Source organism: Serinus canaria, chromosome 6 (genome assembly GCF_022539315.1).
Source record: "Serinus canaria isolate serCan28SL12 chromosome 6, serCan2020, whole genome shotgun sequence".
In the NCBI taxonomy this organism is placed as follows: domain Eukaryota; kingdom Metazoa; phylum Chordata; class Aves; order Passeriformes; family Fringillidae; genus Serinus; species Serinus canaria.
The window spans coordinates 18,742,237-18,759,601 of NC_066320.1; the positions used below are offsets into that span (position 1 = coordinate 18,742,237).

General features: G+C 40.8%; 1 protein-coding gene across 1 annotated transcript in view; it reads left to right on the forward strand.

Moving 5' to 3' along the window:
• Window positions 1–1,271: 1,271 nt before the first annotated feature.
• PCGF5 (polycomb group ring finger 5) overlaps window positions 1,272–17,365 on the forward strand; it is a 65,171-nt gene continuing 49,077 nt past the window's right edge. The window contains exons 1-2 of the mRNA XM_030240981.2: window positions 1,272–1,361; window positions 11,234–11,344. The gene's annotated coding sequence lies outside the window, so the exon portion shown is untranslated. The remainder of the gene's footprint in view (window positions 1,362–11,233; window positions 11,345–17,365) is intronic.

Below are 17,365 nucleotides of genomic sequence, written 5' to 3' on the forward strand. Positions count from 1 at the left end.
CAGGAAAACTTGATTGAGAAGCTTACTCATCTGAAAATGAGTCAGGGAAGTTCCCGTGGTGCATAGAGAGTGCATAGTGGAGATTCCTATTGCAAAGAGCTCTCATGGCTTATATTTTGCTACTATATTTATTGTCATTTGCTGACTGTGGGATGGGAGTAAAAGGAGCATTAAGGAGCTGCTTATTTAGAAATAATGAGTATATGAGCAATGTCACAGAATTGTGTTATGTCCTTATTATTTCCTTGGTTTAAAACTGTTTATTTCAATGGAATTTACCAAGGCTATGAGTCGCACCCACCCCAGCAGAAATAAATCAAGGAGGAAATACCCATTGTTGGGATGGCTTTTTGCCTACACCGAGGGAGCAGCGCGGTGTTGGTGAGCAGCTGCTGCCCACACACAGCAGCTCTCCTTGCCTGCCGCTGTTCGCCCTGCACCGACGCAGGGAAACCGCGCACTGCCCAAACTTTGAAGTTTTCGGGATGGGATGCACTAAGAGCAGGTGAAGGAAAAGGGTTTGACTTGTGGTCTGCTCTTGCTTGTCCCCGGCCCCTGGATGGGGCCGCACCTGTCCGGGGAAGGGGCAGAAAACGGCAGCGGCCGCTGCCGCTCCTCGGGAAACGCAGCCACGGGAGCCTCGAGCAGCAGCCCCTCCTCCCGACACGCTACCGCTGACAGGGGAGGTGGCGCGGAGCCGCCAGAGACACCCCCAGTTACATAACCAGCGCCTGTGGGGGCGGCTTCGCCGGTCCCGCCCCCGCCCCGCCGGAGGACAACGCGGAGCGCCCCGGCCGCGGCCCCGCTGGCACCGACCGGGCAGCGGCTCCGCGCCGGCCCCTCCGCCTCAGCGGGCACGCGCAGGACGCATGCGCGTCCCAGGCCCGCCGGAGCGCCGGGCATGCGCGGGGGTGGCAGCCGGGCAGCGTCCGAGGGCGGGCGGACGGGCGGGCGGTGATTGCCGGCGGAGCCCGCGGGGCACGGGCGGTCCCGAGCCCCGCAGCCCGGCGGGGGTTCCACCGGCGGCTGAGCGCCGCCGGGGGGCCCTGGGGCGGCAGCGCCCAAGCCGGGCTGTGCCCCAGTTTGTGTCCAATCAGAGAGTGCAGCGCCTGCACCGGGCGGGCGGCAATGCGTAAACAAGCCCCGGGAACTCCTCCGCCCCCCGCGCTCCCCTCCGCGCCGCTCCCCGCGCCGCCCCGCAGCCGCCCCCGCCCGCTGACAAGTCCGGCGAGGCGCGTTCCCGCCGCTCCGTCGCCCTCCCCTCCCCCGCCCGCCCGCCCGCCCAGCCGGCGCCGCCCGCGCTGCCACACGCACCCACTCCCGCACACGCCCGCGGGTGCCCGTGGCCTCTGCAGGGGAAGGTAAGGGGGCCGCCGGGCAGGCGGCGGCGAGGTGCGGATGCGTGCGGGGGGGATCATGTGTCATAACAAGTTGTTGAACGTGACATTGCTCTTGAACTGCGGCGGCGGCGGACGCCGGGCCGCCGCCGAGTAACTTTCTCCTCCAATTCGGCGCTGAGGAGGGAGCCGGCGGCAGCCGGGCGGGGCGGCGGGGCTGGAGCCGGCGGGGCTGGGAGCGCGGATCGCGCTCGGCAGAGGCTGATGCCGCTCACGATGCTGGCGCTTCCTGGGGAGACGGCGCGCAGCGCGGCGGGGGACGAGCGAGAGCTCCGCGTCTGGCGCCTGCTGCGGGAGCCGCTGCCGCCCCGGCAAGGATTTTTCTAGCAAGGCGCCAGGGCGGGCAGTGAGCGAGGAGCGGGTGCCGGTCGGAGCATCTCCTCCCGCGGGTAGTTATCCCCACTGATGCTCCGTGGCGGTTTGGCTCGCTTCCGGCGTGATTAGCTCGGCTTATTATGTAAGATGTCACCAGAGGAGGAGAGGCACAAGCCCTCGGTGTGGCGGAGGGGGGAACGCACCGGTCCGCCGCGCCTTGCCCGCTCCAGGTACCGGAGCAGAGGGAGCAGCCCCGGCCCGGAGCGGCCGGGAGGGGACGGGAGCGGACAGGAGCTCCCCTTCCCTCGCAGTCCGCCGCTGGAATACGGCTGCTCGGTTTACACGTGGGTTGGGTGTGTTCCCCAAACCTTGCCTTTGAGCAGAAACGCAACCTGTCCTGGTTCGTCTCCCATGTTTAATTGCTTCTATTCTCTCTCAAAGAAAAAAAAATAAACATGTGAGCATAAAAAAGTTTAAGAACTTGATTTTTGCTTCCTTTATGTGCATATTTAGTAGATTAATATGATCTGGAGACGATTGAATGAATCATCAGTTCCCTGAAATAAAAGCAAGTGAATCATCTCACATACACAACTGTGAGGGAGCATAGTTGGTACCGTAGATAGTGAAAGGTTGGTGTCAGTTTCTGACGCTCAATAGGATGTCAGAAGTACAGACAATGCTCAGAAACCCAGCAGCTTCCTGCGGCTGGTTTGTGAACTCTGAAAGTTTTGCAGCATTCAATTGCAGTTTTTCTGACTCAGTGGTTAAGTGGTAGCCTCTTTCAGTTAGCAACTTGTTACCCATAATTTTAGCCAAATAGTTAAAAGGGGGCTGTAAATGGTAAGAATTAAGTAACTGTGTTATTCAAAGTGTATTAATTTAAAATAAAATTTAAACAAAAGTACCTAGAAGTAGCATCACACTATGTCCATACCATGAAGCCAGAGACAGATCCCAGATGCTTTTAATCAGGGTTTTGTTTTGCTTAGTTTTTTTAAGCAAAAATAGTCTGTGTTGAAGTAAAAAATACATAAATATGTATTTTTAAAAGCCAAGACAGCTGATGTAATAAACATGTTGGAGTTGTACCTAGATAGACTTCTGTTCCTGGTCCTCTTGCCTGTTGGTGTTTAAAATGGGATAGAGTCTGGATCCTATATGTTGTCCTTTCAACTGCAGCTTGCTTCCAAAGTGGATTTTTCATCCTCCATGGTTTTGGGACGCATTCTTCTCTTCCTGTACAGAGGCAGAACTATGAATTTTAAAAGATTAATTTTTCTTTTTTTTACTCTGCATACCTGCCACTGTGAAGAAGCAAAGTCGCTGTTTCCAGCGTGGAGGCAGTGCTTCACACATCCAACCACCTGGATTTACAGTTTAAAGTGTGTGAAGGTCTTTGTATGTCCTGCTAGTAAACAATTCTTTTTCCTGTGGCATCAGGTATCCCTTATCACTCTGCCTGTGTTTTGTACCTCTCACCATTCTCCAAGTGGGAACAGAAAGGATTGCTTTGGGTGTTTGTCACTGCTAGGGCAAAAGAACATGCCATTTTTGTTTGTCTAGAACTATGCACTGGCACCTCATAGTATTAATTAGAGGATTAGAGCAGGAAAGTGTGGGAAAACTGTATTACTTCAGGGTTCATTGCATGGATTTTAACATCTGCCTATCAGAAATTCTGAAGTGTTAACCAAGACTGCACATGACAGTGAAAGCACTGTAATAGAGAATCTCTTAGGTATGCTGGGTGGTTAAGTTACCAAACAGGAAAAATGCTCTTTTAGTCGTGCATTTCATTCAACGATCAAATAGCATTCATCCTTATTTATTCAATTTCCTTAAAAAGAAGATAAAAACATACAGTGTGTGGCATTCTGTGTGCCCAGACTTCAGCTGAAAGCAGTAAAGGAGATAATACTGAAAGTGGACTTACATTCTGCTCTAGCTGGTTTTCCCTGCTCTATGAACACTCTAGGATTTAAAGTGGAAATGAAAAATTCTAGGTTTCACTTCTAAGCCTGCAGAATATGCAAAATAAAGTGAGATAAAAATGTGTTGGCTTAAAGTTGCTCCTGTGCAGCTCCATTTTTAGACTGATAAGCAAGTTACTGTGGGATACACAGAAGAACTTAGAGAAAAGTGGAGGGCGGTGCAGATAAAGTGAGCTGTCTGAACTTTGTATCTTGATTTTTGCCAAGTTGGGGATACATAGGAATTGTTCTTATCGTGATCTATTGATATGTGTGTATATATATAAATTTACACTACCTTTTTTAGAAAAATATATCAAGTTATAATATTTCTGTACTTTGAAAGACTGGTGCCAACAGCGTCTTCATACATTCTTCCAGCTATCTGAATTAGAACATGCCAGTGAGGAAAAAAAAACAACCCAAAAGATTAGTTCCTTTTTGCAGTTTTGGCTGTAAAGACCCTTTTTAAACAAGTACAATAGGCAAAGTTTTGATCATTTCCCATAGAAAGTCATACTGCTGATGTTGAAAATGGTAATCCTTTCTACAACTATTGAAAACTTTGTGCCAAGTACACCTTAGCTTGGGGTTCTTTGGTCCCCAAATCCTCAGTTAAAAAGTATTTATGCAAAAAGTTTCATTTATATTTTTACACTAAATACTTGAAAGATTAACAAACAAAGTTTATTTTGTATCAGTGTTGTAGCTATCTCTTTTGAGTGATGGTGGGTAGTGCCTTAAACATTTCTTTACAATGAAGCTTATTTTCGTGATTATTGTAGTTTTGCTTTTAAACTTTTCCAGTAGATGTAGTGCCGTGAAAAGTAACAGCTTGACAGGCTTTGAGACTGAATCCTGTAATGAGCAGAGCAGGTGTAGCACTGGCAGCCAGTTCCATCAGGCTGTGACAAGACACTGTCTGTCTCAATGTGTGTCCATGGGAAGTAAGTGTTGCTGTCCTTATCTGGAATATTGCTTATAGACCAAAAATAATTCACTGTCAAGTGTGGGCCACTTCTGGAATAAAAGATATGTAGTGTTGCTTGAGCACTGTGGTCTTAATAGCTGTCACTATTCGTTCTTACTTGTGAAAGTAATTTTGTCTGGTTACCTAAAACTGAAACCATTTATTCAATTATTAATAGTGAAATCCATGCATATGTCAGTAGCTTTCCTAACAGCTAACCAAACTGATAATTTACTGCTGTGTATTGGTAATTTCTTTCCTGTAATAGAATAATTTTGTTTGCCATTGGTTTATGTATGTTTTGAGACTTGAAAGGAATTAAGAAAGTAGCCTGCTGATTTGCCATAATACTTCTATTTTCATGGAAGATCTAACCAGGAAAACACAAGTAAACTTTCTCAGAAGAGCTCAAAGATGAGAATAACAGTTATTGGAAGGATCTTCACTTCCTTGAGATACTGTCATGTCAGTGACTGGTGCATCACAGAGAGCTTCAAGTTGCTGCAGTCTGTAGTGGTTCAAGAACTGCCTTCCCACACCAAGTCTTCACTGGCACTGGAGTTGGTGCTCATTGTTTTAGAGAGGGCACACCTGGAGATGGAGCAATGAGTGCTGGAGAGCAGGTATCCACACTGCAAACAGGGGATGCCTTTGGTGGCTCCTTTGCTCAGCTTCAGCATAGGTTCTTCCACAAGGAGGAAAACCGCTTTGTGTTCCATGGCAATTCTTACCAGACAGAATCCTTCCCACACACAACATACCAGTGGAGATGTAGCAATGAATAGCAGTGAGACCTAAATGGTGAGCAGTGGTATTTTCATGGTTCACGGCTATGATTCTCATTACATGCATGATATTGATGGCAGTGTTACAGAATTGCTTTCTGTCAGCTGAATCTGTGAGTACAATCTGATAGCAGCAGGGAGAGCCCTCGTTCCTAATTGCTGTAGAATTGCTCACATCCGGTTGGTTATTCCCATCTTTCAAACTCCACCCTACACACTTGTTTTGCTTACCTGTTGTTGCAGCTCAGTTTTTGAAATAAAAGCTCTTGGGGAACCCCTTGTAATTCAGTCTGACTGAATTACATTGTGTTTGCATTGTGTTGCATCTATTAAAGTCTTTGTGTATAAACAAAGTACCTTAAAGTAAGGGAATCCACATTTTAAGTATTCTGGAGATAGATTTCAGTGCTGGTTACTACTAATCAGATCAGACAGAGAGAAATTCTTTATGCCACAAAAAAAAGTAGTAGATCTCGAGATAAAAGTCTTGAGTGATTCTTAGAGAAGTGTCAACACTGATTAAAGCAAATGTAATTATATTTATTTCCTTCCTTAAGAAGAATGGAATATGTAAGAAACCAGACTCTTGATTAGTTTCATAATGAAAACACAGTTCTTCTTTCAGATGAAAGATCATCTCTTAAATAGCCAGTATGTGTATTGAATGAAGTTAAAGATGTTTCTTTCTTTCATGGTTTTATAAAATTGTTGTTTACTTTTTTGAATAATCATCAGTACTAGCAGCAGAGACAAAAGATCCTTTATATGATATAAATGATATTTTGAGTAAGTATTCTTGGTTGATTCTGGCTGTAGAATTTCCCTGCATACAAAGTGATTTTGAAGAGCTGCTTAATCAAACCAATATTTTTCAGCTTTCCATCTTAACTCTTTTGATATATCATGGATAAAGTAAATTTTAATGCTTTCATCCCAAATACATATTTACTAAAAGTACAAGTGTGGGGTTTTTTTGTGTGGATAGTGATCAGAGAATGCAAATAGATTTACTTGGAATGATGTACACAGTGACAGTTGGTGCCTTACACAGGCTAGTGTTTAAAATCTACTATTGATGTGTAACTCTTGTGTATTTATTGCTGAAAATTTAAAATGTAAATTTACATGGGAATAATGTCCAATTCAAAATTACCATTAATTGCAGAGAAGCTCTTTCAGTTTATTTATTGTGAAGCTGTGTGAAACCAGTGAGGCTTGTAACAGAGGAGCCTTACTTTAACATCTGGCTTCTCCAGGTGTAACAGCTTTAGGTACATCCTCTAGTACAGTAGGGAAAACCACACAAACTGTTGGGCATACAAGTCCTTCTTCAGGTTTTGAGCAATAGCAGCAAACAATGAACTAGGGCTGCAGGTCCAGAAGACATCTACAGCCACTGTTTAGAACAAGGGAAGTGCTGCTGCTCAGGCTTATTCACTCTGAGCTCTGGCAGTCATTAAACCCCCACATAAATTAGGTTTAACTAAAGAAAACTAGGGAAAAGTTTTCTGCTGCTCTAGAGTATTAAATGGACTTAGAGATGGATCAACAAGCTCCAGAATGTTGCTTCCCTTCTTTTTGGTACAGCTGGTTGGTTAGATCAGCTCTGCTGTTCATCTAACCATAGGTTTAGGCCAAATTTCGAACAGTTGATGTAAGTTTATTTCAGTTATGGCAATGAAATAGCTCATTTGATGAAAAGTGTAGTTATCACCTATATAAAAAAGGGGTTATTAGTATGGTTAGAAATTCTGAGGTAGTGCTCTGTCCTGGGCAGAAAGAAAACAGATCATTCCCACCAGAACACTGGAGGCCTTAGCTGGAGTGTCACCACACAGTAGAGACAGTACCTGCAGTTAAGTTTATTATTTTTGATATCCAGGAGATCTGTGAACCCTCATTTCTACATCTGACTTCATGATCAGGACTAAGAAGTTTCATTCTGGCACCAGAGGTCTTTGCTAATATGTGTGTAACATTGAGAGAATAGCATAAATAGAACAGCATACATGAAGAAATGTTTTCTAATATTTACTGAGGTTAATCTCTTGTCTACCTTTCTTGCTAGGCTGATGCACTAGCAGTGTGTTTGGGTCACATGGACCAGAGCTGCTGGAGCAAGTTTGGTGTTTTGTGGTTCTGGACTATGAGATACAAACTCTGCATCTGACTTCCTACTTGGCAGAAGAGAACCCTCCCCACTCCTCCCATCCAGCTGTTTTACACCTAGATTTCTCAAGCATATCTGATAAATAAAGAACATTTGCAAACATCTGCCAAACATTGGACTTTTGGATTTACAGTTTCCATCTCTTGGAGTGGGTGGGTAATACGAGAGAACACTGACAGGTAATATGGTGACTGAAATTTCTTACAAGGGTTGATAGCTCCTTACCATGTAATTTTTACTGGATGTTTTCAATAAAAGTGTCTTGACTCTCATGAACCAAAGGAAGAAGCCATAAAAATACAAATAGTGTGAAAGTTTAGCTTTAGCTGATGGAAACTGCTGTAACTCTAGCTTCAATTTATCCACTTGACTTTATGCCAGTACTGAATATGCCTGTAGACAGAGTAACCACAAGTACTGCTTGTACTTGCTTTAGTTAAGTTACCATAGACCTTACCTCAAATTTCTTATAAAATTGTCAGTTATTAAGTAATTCCAAGAACAAGATTAGGGAGTAGTTGTCATTTTGCCGAGTGTAAAAATGTTTTTTTTGGTAACCTTTTCATTATGCCAGGACCTCAAATTTGATTTAGTTATTGTCCTTGTATTATAAATGTATTTTTTCCTGTTCTTGTGAAAATAGAAGTGTTTGATCTAAGTATAAGCCGTTGAAAAATATAATCTATGTTTTTAAATGTTCTTAGATGAGGTTGGTGGGGGTTTGCCCATGACATTTTCCAAAGACAGTATCTGCAGCCAAGTCATTGAGTAGAACTTTCCCTTTCTTTGTTCCTCCTTGAACAGCAGACAGAAAAAGCAAAGAACCTCTCTTCACTTCATTGCTTTCTGGCTTGGTATTGATTCTGTTGATTCACAAAGGTGAAGTCTGTTTGACAGGTGCAGAAGTCAAACTGCTGACGGCTTAGACTGCATGGAGCCATAGTAACTCAGCAGGAGAATTCCTGTATTTTGGGAATGATTAAGTATAAAAATTAAACTGTTCTAATATAGCTAAAGGGCCAAAATGTTAGGACATTTCTTATTTTAGTAGGTTGTTGGTGTGACTGTAATTTATCCATTATAATGCTTCTCACTTCTGTTCTTAAAAGGCTTTTTCCCCAGCACCCCCCTTATCACCTGCAGGCGAGTGTAGAATGGGCACAAGAGGAATGTTGCAGGAGGACAAAGGATAGTCAGCTCAGGGAAGTTGAATACTGCCTTGGAGGACTAGTATCAGCCTGTCTTGTATACTAAATTACTATTTTTTGCTGGGTAGGTAATATAGGTCAGGGGTTCACAGATGGCCTTTCATTTTTAACAGCTGTGAGACATATGCAGCCAAATTTGCTCTTGTTTCAACATCACCAGTACAATCAAAATTGTGTGAAACAGAGCTATTTACTCAGTCCCGAGTGTCCTGAAAAGTTGAACCTTTGAACATCAGGTGTATGGAAATAAAGAGTACTTGAAACAGTTTGGACCTAGACTTCTATGTCTCCCTTTTCTGTATCTGTAAATTATGGCTTACGGAGTTGTCTTGTTGAATAGGTTGTGAAGAAGATTCTTTTATTAGTATTTGGGAAGCACTGAAATACTGGAGAAATGAGTGGGTATAACTCTGTGTGGTATCAAACACTAGGGAGTAAAATACTAAAAAGGGGTATAACTGTCATTTGTTTGGTAGTAAATAGATATTAAAACCAGTGCTGCAGTTCACATATGTGCAAAGGCACAATTTTTTTTCTCTGTAAGTCTTTTAAAATCTGTAATTTTTATTGAAGTTATAGTGATCTCAGTGGGCCCATTTATGTATGGAATTCTGTTGAGTTTGGCCTCATGGATATATATAAGAGATTGGTTTTGTCTAAAGGTTGAGTATTTAAACAAAGGAATATAATGGACAAATTGAGTTCTGGGAGAGGCATTAGTCATTCAGGTATATTTTTCCATAACATGCTTGGGTATGCTGCTTGGAAGTACAAAGGTGCTATTTTATTTCTTAAAGGAATTATGCATTGAGGTGCATCTGTGTAATTTTTAAACATATGTAAGCTCCTGCTGCCCGAGCTTGAAGAAACTGAGAAGATATCCCCTTATGTTGAGTGTAATATAAAGACAGAGTATATTAGCTGTGGCTCAGTGCCATGGTAACACCATTAGGCTTTACCCTGAACAGAACCCTGACTAGAATATGGTTTTAGTCAGCTTCCAACACAGACACATCTTGCTGCTAGTAGAACCATCTTGCAACTTTTCTTGTCTTTAAAACAAACAAGCTTCATTAAAAATACTTTATTAAAGAAAGCGTTTTTTAGGAAGCTGTGATAGGGATCCTGTGGATGAGTTCTGAATGTGGAATTTGCCTGAAGAAAGGCAGAGTTTAGGGAAGAACTAGTGTAAGTTTAGGACAATAGAAAGAAGCCCACAATCCTTGAACCTGGACAATGCAGAGCCTTCTCTTATGCATCAGTGAGTGTGATGTTACTGATTGTGCTTATTGGAGTAGGTGAAATTTATATTGTTCACAGCAATAAACCCTCACATTCCTTGAAAGTTACAATTGACAGTTAAGTGTTGATTCCTGTGCTTTCCTGGCAGTAAGAAAAGCATAAACATTGCTGAGCATCCTGTATTGAGTGAAGCCTCAGAAGTTTGTTTTGCAGGAGCTCTTTGTAGGTTAGAGTAGATCTGACAGCTCAGTGTGGTGTTGTTATAACTAGTTAATAGCATAGTTAATGCTATTAACTGGCATTAATCACTGTGACCATTTTTTCAGATACTGGACAGTGGTGTTGCATGAAGTGTTACATTGCATCTCACAAGCTAATTGAACTGCTAAGCTATAGTCACTTCTTTCTGACCACTTTTTTTTAAGTATTTTGTGGGCTGCACAGGTTTTAAATAGTGACTAGAAAACCTGATGCTCATTGTTGTTCATTTTATCATGGTACCGTGAGCAACATTCCCTTGGAAGTCACCAGCTCTGCAGGCCTCATCTCTGGACCTATACCAAATACAAGGAAAGCAGTGATTCCATTTAAGTTAAACAGGGCATGGAAATCCAACTGCTGACTGTGCAGTTGCTGCTCTTGTCCTATGTACCAAAATTAATCAGTGTAATATGAGCAGGAACTCCAGAGCTCTTTTGAGTGGCACTAACTCAGGAAATAACCTTTGAAAAAAATCTCTTTTACAACTTGTGCTTTTATTTGTTCGGAACATGCATAGGTGCAGGAGGAGGTGTTTAGGCTGTATTCCTTCTCTAGAGGAAAGGCAGTAGATCAGATCTTTGCAGCACCTTCATTGTTAGGATCTTGCAGGAGTGAACTGCTTTGCAATTACCTGCACCAGACATTACTGGACTTATTAAGAGTCTTCTTCAGAGCTGTATTCCTGTAAGCAAGTAGGTGCTAAATACTTTCATTTGAGGGGGGAAAGGGGGGCAGGGCTGGAGGTGCTGTCTATGTAAGCAAATGCTTAGAGTCCTTTGTTTTTTGGGTCTCATGCTTGTGTTTTTCTCTGCAACACTTCTGAGTTAGCAAGGCTTCATATTCAGAGGTGTGTTTTTTCATTGTCTTTTTTTTCTTTTCTTTGCATGTTACTTCTTGTTTCACAAACACAAGGAACTGACCAAAATTCAAGTAGAAGATAAATTTCGGAATAAGAAGAAACCTGTGTATGCTGAAAAGAAATCACAGAAGGATTGTTGAGAAGAATCTAGAGTTCAAGTTCTGGTATGAAACTAAATATTTTCCTTGGAATTCAGGTCACTGTCTACTCTGCAAGACAAACCTCGCTTAGCATAGATTATAGCATGTAAAATAGTTCATTGAGCTAGCAAAGATCACTTTTTACTAGAAAAACTATGTTTAAATGGGTTCTGACTAGCATAGCTCCTACTCTGTTGTACCTGGTATCCATTAAGATATGTTTCATCCTTTAACCAAATGAAGTATCTTATATGTAAGAAAACTTTTTTAATATGGAAACTAGCCAAAAAGTCAGGTCAGCTTTCTAGTGCTAGATTTTTTTGCCACTATTAAAAATGTTTTGAGTATGATTTTTTTTTGTGTCCTTAAGACGTAGGAAGGAAAACAATTTTTAAATACTACTTGAGATGCATTCTTCAGTCTCTGCAACATTAAATCAAAAGACAGTTCATTTTTTTAACACTGAAAATGTTGAAATATTGCACACATTTAAATAAAGCTGTATCATTATTCACCTAGAAAATACCTGGTCTATTTCTGCCTCTGTTTTCACTGAAGGCACTAGCAAGCATTCCTGCTAATTTAAGGGCCTACAATTTGAATCCATTATACTTATTGCAGACGTGCTAAATTTAAATCTGCAAATTTGCACAATTTTTTACTTTTAATTATTTCCAGAATTGTGCTGTGTAAAGACTCGTCAAGACTAAAAGTTTACTGAGTGCAGTCACCTAATCCCAGAGAAATGGCTAGATTATTTTTAATCTTATGTCGATGAACTTTCTGGTACAATTTCAAAACCTTTGTTTTTGAAATTGCAAGATAGAAGACTGGAAGGTCTCTGTGTATGTTTTCTAGGCCTATATCCTAGGTGCTCTTTCATAAAAACACCTGTACAGTATCCACTGCACTGCAGTTCAAGCCATGATCTCACTAAGTGCCAACATCAGCTGGTGTAAAGTGCTTCTACCAGAAGTTTGTTAGCTCTGTGTTTAGTGCAGCCAGAAAAAAGAACAGGAAGCAGGGAGAGGAGAAATTCATGAAAAAATTAGTTTAACAAGATGACACAGACCCTTGAGTAATGACCAGTGCTTTGGTAAAAATGAAATGGAGACATAATGTGGCACTTTTCTCACAATAATATAATCATGATTTCTCTATAACAGACATTTGATTCAAATGTTAGAGTCAGCTTAATTATGAATTAAAAAAGAATCATAAAGGAGTTGGAAGCAAAACAATGAAAATGGGGAAGGCTATGTATTCATGTCCTATCAACTCCTTCTACACTAAAAGCTGCAGAAATAAGTCTGCAGTGTTCAGTTGTTCATGAGGGATACAGCAGAAAATATCACAAGGGAGTAATTCTAAAATTGATATATTCCTTATAAATGTAATTAAGCTCCCTGACATCAGACGAGTTCAAATAGAAGTCTTATACACTTCCATGGGCATATTGCAGAGCTAAGATCTAAGATAATGAAATAGAAGAATTGGATAGATAGCAAAAGAGAAACCACTATGTAGAAACTATTTGTAGGTTCTGTTTACAGAGTGCCTCATTCTTCCCTCACAAAGCACAGACTTCTAAAGGAGTTTTGAAGGGTCATGGTATAATCAGCTGCCAGTGTCAAGGGGACACAAAATAATGAAGGTAGTCTTAGATGAATGGACAAGGGGAATATCAAGCAGTTGTTAAATTACATTGATTCAGTGGTTTTTAATGCTGTGATCATCACTCATTCTGAACTTGATTCTGGCAATTGCACATCAAGAAGGATGCAGAAATCTTGAAAGTTGTATAGAGAAAGCCTAAAAGAATGACAGAGTTCTTGGCACACATGTTTTATCATGGATGGCTGGGGGCACAGCTTAGTAAAAGTAAAGCTGAGGTGGCACTTCCAGACAGTAAGCAAGCCCATCTCTTGATTTTATCTTTCATAAATGGAAACATTTGAGATAAAGTAAGTCATATTCAAAACCAGATTATTCAGTCTAGCTGATTAAAAGAAAATCAAACTACTGTATATTAGCAAATGAGGTAATAAAAACCAGAGTAATTCAGACTACTATTAAGTATTTTTAATTTTTTTAACTATTTTTTTGAAACTAGTAATGATTTTTGTAAATCACTCTTTACAATATAAAATTGAGAAGGATGTTTTAATCAAAATAATCTGTTGAACTTCAGGAGAAAATTAATATTTTTAGTGCAACTCAGATTAGATGATTGGTCTTTTTTTACTTCATACGTATCAGAGTAAAGGTTCTTCAGTCAGTCTTTGCTGTAACTTTTGGAAGTTTAATTGCACACAGTCCTGGCAGAGAGTTCTTTGTGCAATTACCTCAAATTCTCCAGAATTCAGATTGCTATTTCAGAGAAAGCAGAACAGAGACATCTATAACAGAAAGACAGCAAGATGACATTAATCAGGTGAGACATTTTCAAAGTGCAACACAACTAGTGTGATTTGTCAGCACTTTATAAAGGCATGATAGGGTCCCTTGTAAAATACCTGACTACTTAATTTTTAAATGATCTTTTATCTTCTTTTTCAATGAGTAGTATTCAAAAAGTATGTGGAAAGTAAAGCAACAGCTGGTCTGCAAAAGATAGCCCTGGGATACAAGGGAGAGCTGTGTACTGTATTTGCATAACATGTTGGTCCCAAAGTAGGTTAGACATCTGCTTAGCCATGAAGTTCTCTGTAAAAATACTGTTCCTTGTTTGTTCTGTATTAAGTCCTTCTCCATTTATATTTTTATGGTATTTAAAAATAAACCTAGAGAAGATGTGTTGTTTTAACCATTAATAAAAACAAACCAGCAAAGGTGCAGAATGGTCCAAGATCAGCGTTCCAGAATTCTTTCAGAAAGAAGAAAATCAGACTTAATTGAATGGCTCATATTTATTTTTAAAATAAAGTTAGAGGAAATAAATATTGAGTGGAATTGTATGCCCAGCTTCCCTAAAGTAACACAGGGGTGTATGTTGTGTAAATAAAACTAGCATATGCTTAGGAACCATAAGAAGTCAGGATTCCTATCTTTAAGGCTCCTTCTCTTCATTGTGGCAAATTTTTTCAGACCACTGACAGAAAATAAATATTTTGTTAGGATCAATAAATATCCCTGTTAATAACCACATTCTTTAAGCCATCTTTTTACAGTATTTCAGTGGTATGCAAGATAGAGCTTTACTTCAGATGTACAGTAATCTTTAAGCCCCTTTAGGAGATTCTCAGTGTGCTCCAAGAAGTAGATTAAACTAGTTCTTCACTATTCATAATATTTTTCATATGTGACAGTAGTGCAGTGTTTATTTTAGGAGTCAAAAGCCACAGGTTCAAATTCCCTTCAAATCAGTAGGGAAAATTGCTTGCAATGACTTCTAACTTGGACTCTACCTTTGATTTCTATTTTACCCATAAAATTTATGTATGAAAACCTAATGCAAAGTGTTTTTTTATTTTTGATGTAATACAGCATTTTAGGGCTCAGTGAAAGGACATTAAGAATATTCAGTAATACAAATGGTACCTTTCTATGAATTGCAGTAAAAGCAACAAGTATTTAGTGGGATGACACCCAAAAATACAAAAATATCATTTGTATCTAGTATATTCCCAGTCTTAAAAATATTTAATAACTTGATATAAATATATGTCTGAGATTATGCCATAAATCTGTATGGTTTCTTGTAAAGTATTAATTACCATAGAAATGAAACATCTTCCTGCAGCATAGTAAACAATGTCCCTAGCATCTGTCACAATCTTTTCACACATCCTCTCCCCTGGTTGAGAAGCATGTGCATTTAATGGCTGTGTTTTGGTAGAATTTTTCTGTTTAGTTTGAGGTTAGTCCATTGACAGCATTTATGTTGACAACTCATAATCAATATATAGTGTTACACAAAATTATTCTGATTATGTTAACTGACCTATAGGCAAACTAGAAACTGAGCTGGATGCTGCCTAGGTAAGTACTTCATCTGTCACCCAGCCCACTCCTGCATTCTTTCCATCCCTCAGAGATGTTGGTCATGTCATACCATGCCCATCTGCATTGGCCATGGAGAAATGGGACAGCTTGTATCTTCTTGTAACACAAATACAGGCTTAGTCACAAATGTGCATAAACACCCAGTACCTACTCATACATCACCAGACAGCACAACAGAAAGGTGGGAAATCATTCCTTTTGTTTATTGTGTTGTTTTTGTGGATTAAACTCAGTGGGCAGCTAAGCACCACAAATTGCTCACTCACTCACCCCAAGCCCCTATGAGATGAGGGAAGAGAAAAACTAAGAAAATTTGGGGGTTGAGGTAAAAAAAGGTTTTAAAGTTTATAAAGTGAAGGATAGATGAAAGATGAGAGGAAGGAAAGAAAACAAGTGGGGCAAAGGCAGCTACTGTCCACATCCTGCAAGAGGACTGCAGAGCAGCCAGTTCCAAAGAAATGACAGCTAACATCCCTAAGGCCCCTGCTATTCCTTATCATGACTGAATGGGGTGTTACATGGCATGGAATATCTCCTTGCTTAGTTCAGATCACCTGGTTGTATCCTCTCCCAATGTACTGCACCCCACAGTCTTCACTGTGGTGGGAGTGGGAAAGAGAGAAGGCCTGGGTGCTGGCCAAGCACTGCTCAGCAATAGGTGGAACCTTAGTGTGCTGTCAGCACTGTTTTGGGCAGGTAACTAAAAGACCATATGAGCTGCTGGGAAGAAAGTTAATTCTGTCCTAGCCAGGCCCAGTACAGTTATTTAGCAGGAGGACTTAGAAAGCATTTGAGACTTAAGCTATAAAAAGCCCTAGAGAGCATCTGAATAACAAACCGTTTTTCAGGAAGGAGGAACACAGTATTTTATAGATAAAACCTTAGTGCTTTTGAACACATTTCATAGGCCACATGGTGCAGGAGATGAATATTTCTAACTCAGACTGAGAAGGAAATCAGCACATAAAAGATATTCAAGGTATGTATGTGTGTATCCCATGGAAGTTGCTCAAGAGTTGAAAAATAAGAATTTATGTTTGTCTTGGACAGAAGTTTGTATTTAGGTCAGTAGGTACTCTGTTTCATTCCTCTCACTGCAGAAAACAGACTACTTATACAGTGGTGTGCATTACATAATCCTCAGCTTTCTCTACTAGAGTATCAATTTTCTTGTGCAGGAGCCTATTGGATGTTTTGACTAATTGTCTTGTGTTTGTGCCTACTCCTGTCGAACGTAATGCATCCCTTTTTTAGAGAAATGAGATCTGAAAGGTCATATTTGGCATTAGTCTGGTGGAACTGAATTTTTTGCTGGAATCTACCGGGTTTTGCAGGTTTACTCTCAGTGCTGTTTTGGGAATAGAGAGAAAAAAGGGTACTGTTATTTTTGTTGACACAGAGTCTGTAGGGATGTAAACAGTCTAGTGTTCCTCATGTGAGTAGCTTTCTTTAAATAACAATGTTTGAATATTGTGTGAAGACTTTATCCTTTATTCTTTCCTGATCTCTGCTCACATGCTAGTGAAGTGAGCCCCCAACTCCATTGTGAAGTAGAGAGTTTGCTTGAGAGCTTATGAAGTATTGGAAGATACTTGCAGTGTCTAACCATCTGGGGTTTGGGAGGTCTGAGGAAGGGACTAGAAAAAGAACAAAAATGTAGCAAATGGCAGTCTCAAATGAGAAGTTTCTGCTTGTGCCATGATCACAACCTAAGCAAGCATAACAAACACCCTTGGGACGATAATGGCATCTTTGTGGCTTTAGGACTGAGAAGTGCAACAGAGCAGTAGACCAGAGGACCACTTTGATTCTGAATTGTCCACAGGCTTCCAGCACACTTGTATTAGATAATGCATTGGAATTTTCTCACATAAGAATGACAGGAGTTAAAAGGAGTGACTTTGTTCTCTCAGTTATCAATGCACTGAGGGCACTGGTGGTATCCTTTATTTGATGTCTTCACCCCTGGTTATTGGGAGATTGGGGTACTTGTGTGTGTGTGGAATGGGCGTAATTTACAAGCACATTTCTAACCACACT